Source organism: Drosophila miranda (assembly GCF_003369915.1).
Source record: "Drosophila miranda strain MSH22 chromosome Y unlocalized genomic scaffold, D.miranda_PacBio2.1 Contig_Y1_pilon, whole genome shotgun sequence".
NCBI classification, from domain to species: domain Eukaryota; kingdom Metazoa; phylum Arthropoda; class Insecta; order Diptera; family Drosophilidae; genus Drosophila; species Drosophila miranda.
The window spans coordinates 15,460,821-15,472,653 of NW_022881603.1; the positions used below are offsets into that span (position 1 = coordinate 15,460,821).

Genomic DNA, 11,833 nt, shown 5'->3' on the forward strand with positions numbered 1-11,833 from the left:
GAACAGGAACCAGGACACACAAAAAGGGCAAACAGGATGCCATTCAATATGGATGACTTACCGCCGGCAGAGCGAAAAACGAGATGCCCAGGAGGGCGCAACAGGAGGCAATCAGCTTGCCCTGCCAGGTGATGGGCACCATGTCGCCGTAGCCCACCGTGCACAGTGTGATCTGTGGGGATATGTTGGGCGGAATGAGTGATGGTTCAGTGGGGGAAGGGGGAGGGGGGCCTTTGAACCTACCACACCCCACCAGAGGGCCTGTGCAAAGTTGCTGAACTTGTCGTTGACATCCTTCTCCCACATGTAGACCAGGAATGATGCAAAGATTAGTCCTAAAAATCCTATATACATAGTTGTGATCAGCTCCTGCAATGCAGACGATTCGGTAAAAATACATGTGCCATTAGCGGATCGGCCCACCTGTCTGTGTGCGTATACAACCGAACCGAGGAGCTTCCAGGTGCCTCCACGACGATCCATGCGCACCATGCGCAGTATCTGAAAGAACCGCAGGCCTCGCAACGCGCTCGTGGCGAACACCTGGCCCGAAGTGCCCATGCCTAATACTACAATTGAGGCTAAAATGGTGACAATATCTGAAAAGCACACAGAGACCTTGGTCCTCAGATAGTCCTTCTTTTAGTCGCTCCTCAGCTCCACTCACCTTTAATACAAAATGGTCTCTTTACGAACTTCAGACGCCCCAGACAGCCCTGGTAGCGCAACCGGCAGCCCGACGACCATAGTCGGGCACCGAACTCCATCGTAAACCAGATGACAACCAGGATCTCCATCCGAAAGAGAATGTACACGGCGTCGTCCTCGTACTCCTTGATGGTGGAAAACACGCTCAGGGCGAGGCATGTGAACACCATCAGGAATCTGGAAGGACAAGGTTACTACCACATCCACTAGGCATCCGCTATCCGTTCACTTACACCATCACATGGTAAAAGATGGCATTCAGGCCGCGCGGACGCTCCAGGAAGTTGTAGAGGCGACTCTGGAGACGCCGGTAACGAACATCGCGGCGAGAGCCTCGATTGTAGTTCAGCGGCTTCCCTAGGAGTGACATTCGCGGTTGCAGGTTTCTTTCCGAGTTTGGCCCACCCGGTCTACATTTCCTGTAAGCGAAGAGAACGAAAGGATCACCATGAACATCAATAGGCATTGAAACCAGTCACATATATTATTATATATCAGCAAAATGTACCCCTTGTACCCCCGGATGTCGTAGAATGCATAAATATCGTTGTCGGGATTCATTCTGATCTTATTCCACACCACCTCACTTCACTCACGATCACTCTCAAAACGCTGTTAAAAACACTCCCGCCACGTCTGGTCGCAACGGCACTCGATCCGCAACTCGATCGACGGTTGAGTGAGTCCCCAGTTAAAAAACCTTCCCTTCCTTAACATCGAGACATCCAAAACCCTCACGTGTAAATTTTCTTAATTATCTACATAAACAGTTTTTATTCCACACACCTTGCATTTTATGACCAGGCTAGATCTACGCAGACCTTTAATTGATTTTATTTTTATATATACCGTATAATACCTACAAAACGTTTACATGTATGTACACTGTACACTGTATATATGTATGCACGTTTGTAGAAGTATATTGCACTTCGTCATCAAGCAACTGTCATAAAAATTGGCGGATTTTAGCGTTTTGGGGTCTCTTTCGGTGTGTCTTCGTGGGCGGGTCAGGCTCACTCCAGTCACGATCTGTCGACTATGTCTTCGCCCAACGTGCTGCCAAACGATCGCACGTCATTAGCATTGAACGAGTACTCCCATTTTGCGAGCATAGTACTCCCTCCATAGACAAGGCAAATATGGGAGAGTTTGGCCAACGGTTTGGGGTGTGTGTGCACCTCAATTGGGAAAATTACCAAAGAATCGTGGGAAAGTTCTAACCAGCTGAGATCTGATTCTTAGGAAATTCTGCACATTAGCAGCTAACTCTGCAACTACACTGAGCGAAACGCATGATAAGGCATATGTTATGATGAGTAATGAAATGGAATCAGTATTTTATCTCGAAACAGTCCTCTAAAATTAAGCTTTTACTATTAAAAATCGTATCTTAGCCTGGAGAGACTCGTAACTAGTATTGTTTCTTCTACTTGTGCTTCTTTTTACCTTTGAGACAGCTCTTGAGTGAATTTTTCTAATGGATGCTTGTAAGAATACTGATCCCAGATCTTTTTATGGCTTATCTTATTGATCCTAATTAGAAAGAGACTAGCAGTCCCCCCACAAAATCATATGCCTGATTTACTCTCATTCTCTCATTAAACAACCAGCACAAAGCATTTACTATTCTGCTAACTATATGTGGGAAGCGAAGCAGCGGAGAGAGAGACAGTTCCAAGCTTATGTGGAAACCGCTTTTCAAAGCTTTGACTCGCTCTGAAAGCTCCCCCGCAACCGTGAGCACACAAGCACACGGACAGAGTGTCGTGACCCTTTGTGTGCGTTTGTTTTGATTCTGCAGTGAACTAAGTCACAGTCATATCTTAGGCCCCCAAAAAGTACTCCTCTCTCCAATAGACGACACCATCATTTGGGGCATTGTTAAGTGCAGAGCAGAGACGGGTAGGAAGTTTTTGTAAAATTGTTTAATGCATTTTTTATGGGCTTAGGTTAGGCAGTAATTAAAATATTTGTATGTATGTGCACCTTGTAATGCTTGCTTGGCCGCCTATGAATGTATTGTATTTACAGTAGCTTGTCGGGGAGAACCGAGATTATAATGATAGAAATAAACGTACATTAAATATAAATGGTTCATATATGGTTGTGTATCCGCAATGACACAAGATCACAAGTTGTAGCACCAGGCCGGGCCTCGTTTCGTTCGTTCCGCTGCATCCCCATCACTTCTTGGCGTCGATGATGATCTCATCGCCCGACTGGATGTTGTAGCTGTACAGCCTCTTGTTGGGGAAGCGCATCTCCTCGGGCCCGAACTCCTTGTAGTCCTGGTCCAGGTAGAAGAGGCGCATCTTGTTGGGCGGCAGGTTGACCAACTTCTCCAGTTTGGCCTTCAGGTCGATCACCGTCAGATAGATGTCCACGAATCGGCTCTCGCGCATCTCGCCATAGTTGAAGATGACCTTGATGCGTTTGTCCGGCTTGAGGCTGACATCGAACAGGGGGTCCAGCTTTCCGTGCACCTGGAGCAGCTCCTCGTACCGGGCCGGGCGCTCTGCCTCCGGCTTGTCCATATAGTGACGGACGAAGGCGCGCTCTGCATCGATGCGCTCGTCCGTGCCGATCTTGCCACCGCCGTTAAGCATCTCCACGTTGGGCAGCCGAGCTATCAGCAGCTGACGTCGCTCGTGCTCTGTGCACTCCAGATTCTCCCACAGCGGCCAGTGCTTGACCCGGAGGTTCTGCAGCTGCTGGAATTTGGCCAGCTCGTCGATGGCACTCCAGCAATTAAGCTGAGCGGAGCTCAGATTCAGCAGCTTCAGGCTGGGGAAGTACTTGTGGGAGTCGCATTCCCGGTTCTCCTCGGCCTGCAGCGACCGGATGGGACAGTCGGCCAGGACCAGGGCCTCCAGGTTGGGGAAGAGACGCCCCAGCCGACATATCTCCTGCCAGTGCTCGATGGGATTGCCTGTGAAATGCAGTGTCTTCAGGGCGGGATGGGCTTTGGTGATTCTCCTCTTCTCCTTCGGGCAGTCGCACTGGCCGGCCTCCCCATCCTCCTGCAGTCGTCGCTCCGCCTCCTCGGCGTCGATCAGGACATTCGTGTAGTTGTTCAGGCTCAGGTGCAGCTCCTGCAGCACCGGCAGGTTCTGGAGCAGCGCGTCCACGCACTGCCAGTCCAGGTAGGTGCCGTTGAGCACCAGACTCTTCAGGTTGAAATGTAGTAATTGGCAGGAGCCTCCGCCAGGGATCTGAGCGGACTGCCCAACTGGTTCTTGCTAAGGTTGAGGAACTCGATGCGCGGCATGTGCTTCAGGATGTTGAACACCTCCTGCCAGTCGCTGAGCTTGTTCTGGGCCAGGTCCAGCTCCCGCACGCGCTGGCACTTCTCCTGGATGCTCTCGAAGTCGCCCGCCGAATCAATGTCGCAGTCGTTCAGCACGAGCAGGGCGGGCACGCTGGTCAGGGGCGAGAGGCGCGGAATGAAGAACTCCATCCGCCCGCCACACTTGGTCACCGTAAAGTCGTTCGGCAGGTCCGCGCGCTTATGCAGCTCCGGCTCGTGGGCGTTCTCGAACTCGCACTCCGAGAAGTACTTGCGCTCCAGCGCCTCCAGCAACGAGGGCATTTTGCTGCTGTTGCTGCTCTGGCTGCCAGGCACTTGCAATTATGTAAATTTGTTGAATCGGGCAGCTTCTGTGGCTTCTTTAGACTCTTCTCATCCAAAGCGTTGCAGATTTCGCCTATTGATTTTCAGCTCATTTATTTCTATATTTGCCTAAAAACTGCTTTTGTCTGTGTGATGCAATCCACTTTTGCGCAGTTGCAGTCTTCATTGATTTTAAACAAATTATTGCGCACGTTTCGCGTTTGTTGTAATTGCGCACTTAGTTGAGTCTTTTTCTGTTGTCTGTGGATGGAGCCAAAGATTCGTAACAAAGAAACCAAAAGTGCGAGCAAGCACAGTTACTAATTCCAGTCCAGTCCGCGACGGACAAAGCCAGGGGTCTCCAATGGGCCAATGGGTCTGGTCTGTCTCTCTCCGCTGCTGGCCTTAGATGCGTTTTCCCTTCGCTTAACCTTTGTTTCTGTTTTTGTTTTTGTTGCTGTAGCTGTAGTTGCTTCCTCTCTGGTCGCGTCCCGTGTCGTCGATGTCCGCTCGCAGTGCCACCAAATGTTCAAATGAATCCAACAACCACTGAGAAGAGAACCACCACGCGAACTCCAAGCAGTCGACGTGTGTGTTGTGTATTTGTGTGTGTGTGCGTGTGTGTGAGTGGTCGTGCTGTATTCCGATTCTGGCCTGTTCAGTGCTGCTTTTGTGTGTAGGTCGCTCGACATGCGCACAGGGGCGGCTGCAGTTGCTCTCGGGTGTCGCGAACAATTTTGAATTTGGTGTTGCTCGAGCTCAAAAGTGTACAATAAGTTCTCGTCTGGTTGTTTATTCAATGGTATTCAACTATGTTTCTAATCAGACAAGAACCTACATATATATAAATTTCGAAGAGGCCAGGAATACTTAAACAGGGACACTATTCTCCCGACAACTGTGTATTGTTTGTGAATTTAGCCTAGCCCCAGTTTAGGGCCCCGTAGTTGGCGCTGTCTGCCTGCTTCTCATGTAAATGCTCTGACAGCGACCTTGCCGATAAAAATAAATATGCTCAATTACGAAATTTGTTTCAAACCGAAAACACAAATTATTAGTTTGACTGCTTTCGCTTTTTGGGGCACAAATAGAATACAGAGTAGAGAAGAATATTATTGAAAATACACATTTATAATGACCTTGTCCCATGCACTTGGCAGCGGCCCTAGCAAAATATTCTGGCAGCTGTCAAATTGGGCGCGAGGCCCTCCATCGAAAGTGAGTTCGCCTCTGTGGAGCTGTGAGGAAAACCAGTTGTGGAGATAATGTTTTTTATCCCCAATCGGCCGACTAATTATTTCGAATTAAATAAAACTCGGCGCAGAAATAAAATTACGATATGTTCTTTAATGCGTGACATCCAAATTGCAAGTGTGGCTTGCCTGCCCTTTACATTGCCGCTCCGATCACTAAGCGCAGCTTCGCTCGGCCGACGTCGGTAGGCAGACGCAAAGCGGAGATAGCGAAGAGCGAGCTGGCAGAGAGCGTTTAGCAGGGCAAGCAAGCGCAGAGCTTTAACAAACAAATGAGTGACATAGACATAAGTAACAAACAAAATAAGCGGCTGAGGGCCAAGAATTAGGTGCTATTTGGCAAGCAGCTAATCGGCTGGGTTCTGCTCCGAACATTCACCCCCCGTTGGAAGGCAAAGGCTTTCACCAGATCCATCCTGAAGGGGCAGAACCGCTATTTTTTCAACGGCCCTCTTGAAAAGGCCTTTTTGAGTGCGGATGACGGCTACTCTGATGGTTCCATCTTTTCCTGGGATGACGCTCTCAATGCGGCCAAGCGGCCACCTTAATGGTGGCAGCGTTTCCTCCTTGATCATGACGAGCGCTCCTAGCTTGATGTTTGGAGACGATGACCGCCACTTGCTCCGCTCCTGAAGAATCGAAAGATACGCCGTGCTCCATTTTCTCCAAAACGCCTGCTTCATTTGACACAGCCGCTGCCATCGACTAAGTAGGTTGACCCGGAGATGCGCCACATCTGGCTCGTCGAATGCAGCTTTCGGGGCTCCATTGAGACAGTGGTTTGGCGTGAGCACATCTAGATCATCGGGACTTTCTGTAATTGCATAAAGCGGACGGGAATTTAACAACGCAGAGATTTCACAAGCCAAGGTCTGAATTTCATCAAGAGTAAAAATGTAGGTCCCGACGATGCGATGAAAATGATATTTAGCTGCTTTAACAGCCGCCTCCCACAAACCCCCAAAATGAGGTGAGCGAGGGGGGATGAATTTCCAGTCGATTCCACTAGAAACGCAGAGATGTGACACAGCCGACGTATGAGGATCGCTGAGGAACATTTGCCGAAGCTCCATTTTTTGCTCATTTTTTGCTCCTACAAAATTTGTAGCGTTGTCTGACCAGATGATTCGAGGTTTGGGACGTAGACTTATAAAACGCCTTAATGCTGCCAGAAAGGATTCTGTAGATAGATCCCGAACGACTTCCAAATGAGTTGCTTTGGTGCTAAAGCATACGAAGACAGCGATGTAACATTTGATAGGAGGCCTGCTTCTGACTTCCGACTTGTGATAAAAGGGTCCGCAAAAATCAACGCCCGTTGTGTGGAATGCTGGATTAGTCCTTACGCGATCCGCAGGCAAGTTTCCCATGATATGTTCCCTCAGCACTGGCTTCAAACGAAAGCATCTAGCACATTTGCGAATGATTCCCGCAACATATTTGCGTCCACCAATAGGCCAGAATTTTTGCCGAAGCAGTCCGAGCAATCCTTGAGCTCCTGCGTGGAGAAACCTTTCGTGAAAGAAGATAATAATAGAGACAGTGACAGGATGTCCCTTAGGAAGCAGGATCGGGTGCTTCGCGTCGTAGTCCAATTCGGCATTTTGGAGGCGGCCTCCAACACGCAGCAATCCAAAGCTATCCAGAAATGGATTCAGTGAGGCCATCGTGCTTTTTGGGGGTAGGGCCTGTTTGCTGGCGAGGGCCCTTATCTCTTCCGAAAATCGTTGCTGCTGTATTGCCCTTATGAGCAAATGCGTACCATTTTTGATGTCGATTACGGTAAGTTGACCCTTCGACCGCGCTATGCCTTTGTCCTTGAGAATGTAGAATCGATATATGTAAGCAAAGACGCGCTGCATGGATCCGAATGAGTTTTGAAATTTGCAATCGTACGATACATCCCTTTCGTTTGAGACAACCAATGCTGCATGACGACGTTCTGGTACATCGGTCGGCAATTGCAAGCCTGCAGGCCACTCTGAGCTCTCAAGACGCAAGAATGGTGGTCCAGAGATCCAAAGGCTGCTATCCATTAGTTCAGCGGGCGTGGCTCCACGTGATATGATGTCGGCAGGATTCAACTTTGTGGGCACGTGATGCCAAGTCATTCCAGCGGTGAGCTCCTGAATCCGCTGAACTCGATTAGAAACAAATATATTAAAATTCAATGGTGATTCTCGAATCCAGGCAAGGGCTATGGACGAATCCGACCAGCAATGTATTTGGCATGGAGCTGATAATCCCTTAACTATGGTGGACACTAGTTCGGCTAATACGAGGGCAGCGGACAGCTCAAGCTTGGGGATAGTCATACTTTTCAAGGGCGCGACTCTGGATTTAGAGCATAAGAGATGACTTTGCACAATGCCAAGAGCTTCCGAACGCATGTATACACAGGCGCCATATGCTGCTTGGCTCGCATCACAAAACGCGTGCATTTCTAATCTGGCTTGCTGCCGAAGCACGTAACGTGGAAACTTAAAGTTTTTAACCATCGACAACTGCGAAGTCAGCTCAATCCAAGTCGTATGTAGATCCTGGGGCAGGCTTTCGTCCCAATTCAACTTTAGGCTTTCGTTCCATAGCGACTGCATAAATATTTTAGCTTTTGTGATGATGGGAGAGATGAGCCCTAGAGGATCGTAGAACCTAGCTAGTGTAGACAGGACCGAACGCTTCGATATTGGGCCTGCAGCGGTTCCGACGTGAGCGAAGCTAAACAGAAGATTGTCCGTGGTGGGATCCCAAACTAGACCAAGCGCCTTGGTTACTTCAGTCCCGTCATGAAAGGTAAGGAACTTTTCGCGATCCGCCTCCGATACGCCTTCCAAAGCAGCGGGTTTATTGGAACACCATTTACGTATGGGAAAACATCCTTTCGAAAGTAGCTCCTTTACCTGCTGACGAATCTTGATGACAGAATCAATGCTGTCCCCTCCAGATATGAGATCATTGACATAGAAATCTCTTCGAACAACATCAGCGCCAAGCGGAAAACGCAACTCTTCATCATTTGCCAATTGATGCATAGCACGAATTGCTAAGAAAGCGGCAGGTTTGGTTCCGTAAGTAACAGTCTCCAACTTGAACACCTGAATCTCCTCCTTCGGGTCATTGCGCCATAGGATGCACTGCACGTGCGTATCGGGATGGGAAACGCGTACACAGCGGTACATTTTGCAGATATCGCCACACAAGGCGACTTTAAAAAAGCGGAAACGAAGCAGAGTTATCAGAATTTTAGGTTGGATGGTGGGTCCAGCCATAAGCGCATCATTCAGTGATACTCCGACGCTTGTGGACGCAATGGTGAGGCAAGAAGTACTGCGGGAGGTCTGACTGCCGCGCAGCTGGCGACATGTGTCCTAAATCACGATACTCCTGAAGAAACTCCATATATTTTGCCTTAAGCTGTGCATTTTTTGCTAGCTTCCTCTCCAAATTGAGAAATCTACGTAGCGCCTGCTGATACGATTCTCCTAATTCCTCTAGACTGAATTTGGTTGGCAAACGCACGGAGTAAGCTCCGGACTCTAGGCGAATGCAGTTTGTGACGAAATGCTGTTCGCAATGAACATCTTCCTCCGAAATTGATGAGGGCGAATAATCTCCATCGACTTCCCAAAACCGCCTTACAATATCGCACAAATTAGTCTCGCAAGCGGAGATGACAGGGGGATCTTCAACGGCTGCTAGCGCCGCACGGGCTTTCTCAGAGTTTTTAATACTTCCTGACACTATCCAGCCAAGTTTCGTCTTCTGCAATGTTGGCAATTGGTCTGACAGTCGAATCTGTCCAACGCACATTAATTCGAAAAACAAACCAGCACCTATCAACAGATCGACACGCTGGGGCTTGGCGAAATTAGGATCAGCCAGTTTTAGATTATTTGGCATTGGCCAATCCTTTGCGTCTAGGCCGAAGTTAGGCTGCATTCCTGTGATTGAGGCAGTGATAATTGCAGAGAGGAAACCGCGATAGCTTTCGTCTTGAGATTGCAGGACGATGTCCATAGCCTTGCTGGATGGTAGAATTGACTCTCCAATACCGGCGATTTTAACGTGAGACGGGTGAGGATCTAACTGCAGCTGATTGGCGAGTCTCGATGTTATAAAGTTAACCTGAGAAGCGGAATCTAAAATGGCACGACATGGAATAAGCGATCCAAAACGGCCCCTGACATATACGATTGCAGTAGCTAGCAGCACGTTTTGGCTAGGCAGAGATTTTTGACTCGAGGGGGAGGGCTAATATATTTGCTTGCTACTAGGGCACTTGCAGGATCATGCTGGGTCGATTCCGTGCTCGGCGACGGCAACTCAGCGTCAGCGCCCGACTGCATGTGGAGCAGTGTGTGATGCTTGGCTTGGCAATTTCTACATGCCCCTGACTTGCAGCGTTGCAATGAATGGCCTTTGTTGAGGCAGTTTAGACATAAATGGCGCTTCTTCACCTCCTTGTATCGAGAAAAAACATGGAGATCTATAAATGCCTGGCATCGGGATATGTAGTGATCGGAGGATTTGCAATACTTGCATGTTGAGCTATTATGATCGTTAATGGAGGTCATTAGGGTGCTAGGTTTACTTTCTCCCACCTGCTGGCTAGGAATTGTTACCATAGCCGATCCCAAATTTTCCAGCATCCGACATCTTGCTTCCAAGAATGAGGCCATGCTTGACCACCGAGGCAATCCTGACGTCGGCAAGTTCTCTTCCCATTTCTCTTTGGTCTTGTGGTCCAATTTCGTGCCTATGATGAAGATCAGCAACCCATCGGAAATCTCCTGCGGGGTCGCCAAGGTCTGAAGTGCACGCAAGTGCGAATTGATTTTATCGCTGAGCGCAAGCCGATAGCCGAGCCCTTCTCCACCCCTTGCAGCCCGAAAATAGCCTTGACGTGTGCCTGAAAATGTAACAGTTTATTATCGAATCGCAACATTAGTAAATTCAACGCCTTGTCGTAATTCTCCTCAGAAAGTTCCAAGGAACGAATCGTATCCAGCGCAGCACCATCTAGACATCCACGAAGATATTGGAATTTTTCGATGATTGGTATACGATGGTCTTTGTGCACCATTGTCGAAAACATCGCGTGGAATTCTGGCCAATCCATGTAGCTCCCACCGAATCGCGGAAGCTGCAACTCGGGCATTCGAGAACGGCCTATACTATTATAGGCGAAAAACGACGAATTCCCCTCGAGAGTATGCCGAGCCGTTGAATTGGCAACATTTACCGTGCGAGCAGCCATCAACTCCCGCGACAGCCTGGACCTAACCTTGACATAAACATTCGAAAAGTCCAGCCGGGCATCATGGGCTAACTGCAGGAAATCCAGCCTTTCAAGGCTCGTTTGAGCGGCATCGAAATCCGCATTCATTCGCTCGATCTGCTCTAAGCGAGCTTGAAGTTCTGCCTCATCTAACTCGGCAAGCTCTTCCTTGGTGAGAAAGCGATCCATGGCCTTTAGTTGGCGCGCGATGGACTCGGCCTTGTGCTTGTAGAAATCTACATCACTCGGCATTGCTGCGTTCGCGACATTGGTAGGCTCAGGTGCTGCCATGTTGAGGTTTTAAAAGAGTCACTCAGCACGACCGAAAAAGACACCCTGTATACGTATAAACGTGGGAACCGAAAGCAAAGGGAGTACAGCTAATGCCTTTAGCTGTGCGGCTGTGCGAGCTGTCCGATTCCGCTTTGTACTCCGCTTGTGTGTATTAGTGAGTTCGCTGCACTGCCTACCGCACTGCACTGACCGAATTGTCGCGACAGAGAAATTAATAGCCAGCAATGCGTGTATGTAGGTGTATGTAAGTGTGTTTTAGCACCGAATTGTGCTTAACCGCCGAAAATTTGCTAGGGCTAACGAATGTCGATCGCGGATGACTATTAATTGACACTGCAACTCAGAGATCACGTCGGGGTCACCAAATTTTATGAGGAGATAATGTTTTTTATCCCCAATCGGCCGACTAATTATTTCGAATTAAATAAAACTCGGCGCAGAAACAAAATTACGATATGTTCTTTAATGCGTGACATCCAAATTGCAAGTGTGGCTTGCCTGCCCTTTACATTGCCGCTCCGATCGCTAAGCGCAGCTTCGCTCGGCCGACGTCGGTAGGCAGACGCAAAGCGGAGATAGCGAAGAGCGAGCTGGCAGAGAGCGTTTAGCAGGGCAAGCAAGCGCAGAGCTTTAACAAACAAATGAGTGACATAGACATAAGTAACAAACAAAATAAGCGGCTGAGGG

General features: G+C 48.9%; 2 pseudogenes; both read right to left on the reverse strand.

The window, feature by feature from the left end:
• Positions 1–1,295, reverse strand: part of LOC117185943 — a 37,532-nt pseudogene extending 36,237 nt beyond the window's left edge.
• Positions 1,296–2,614: 1,319 nt separating this feature from the next.
• Positions 2,615–5,247, reverse strand: LOC117191054 (annotated as a pseudogene).
• Positions 5,248–11,833: the final 6,586 nt, after the last annotated feature.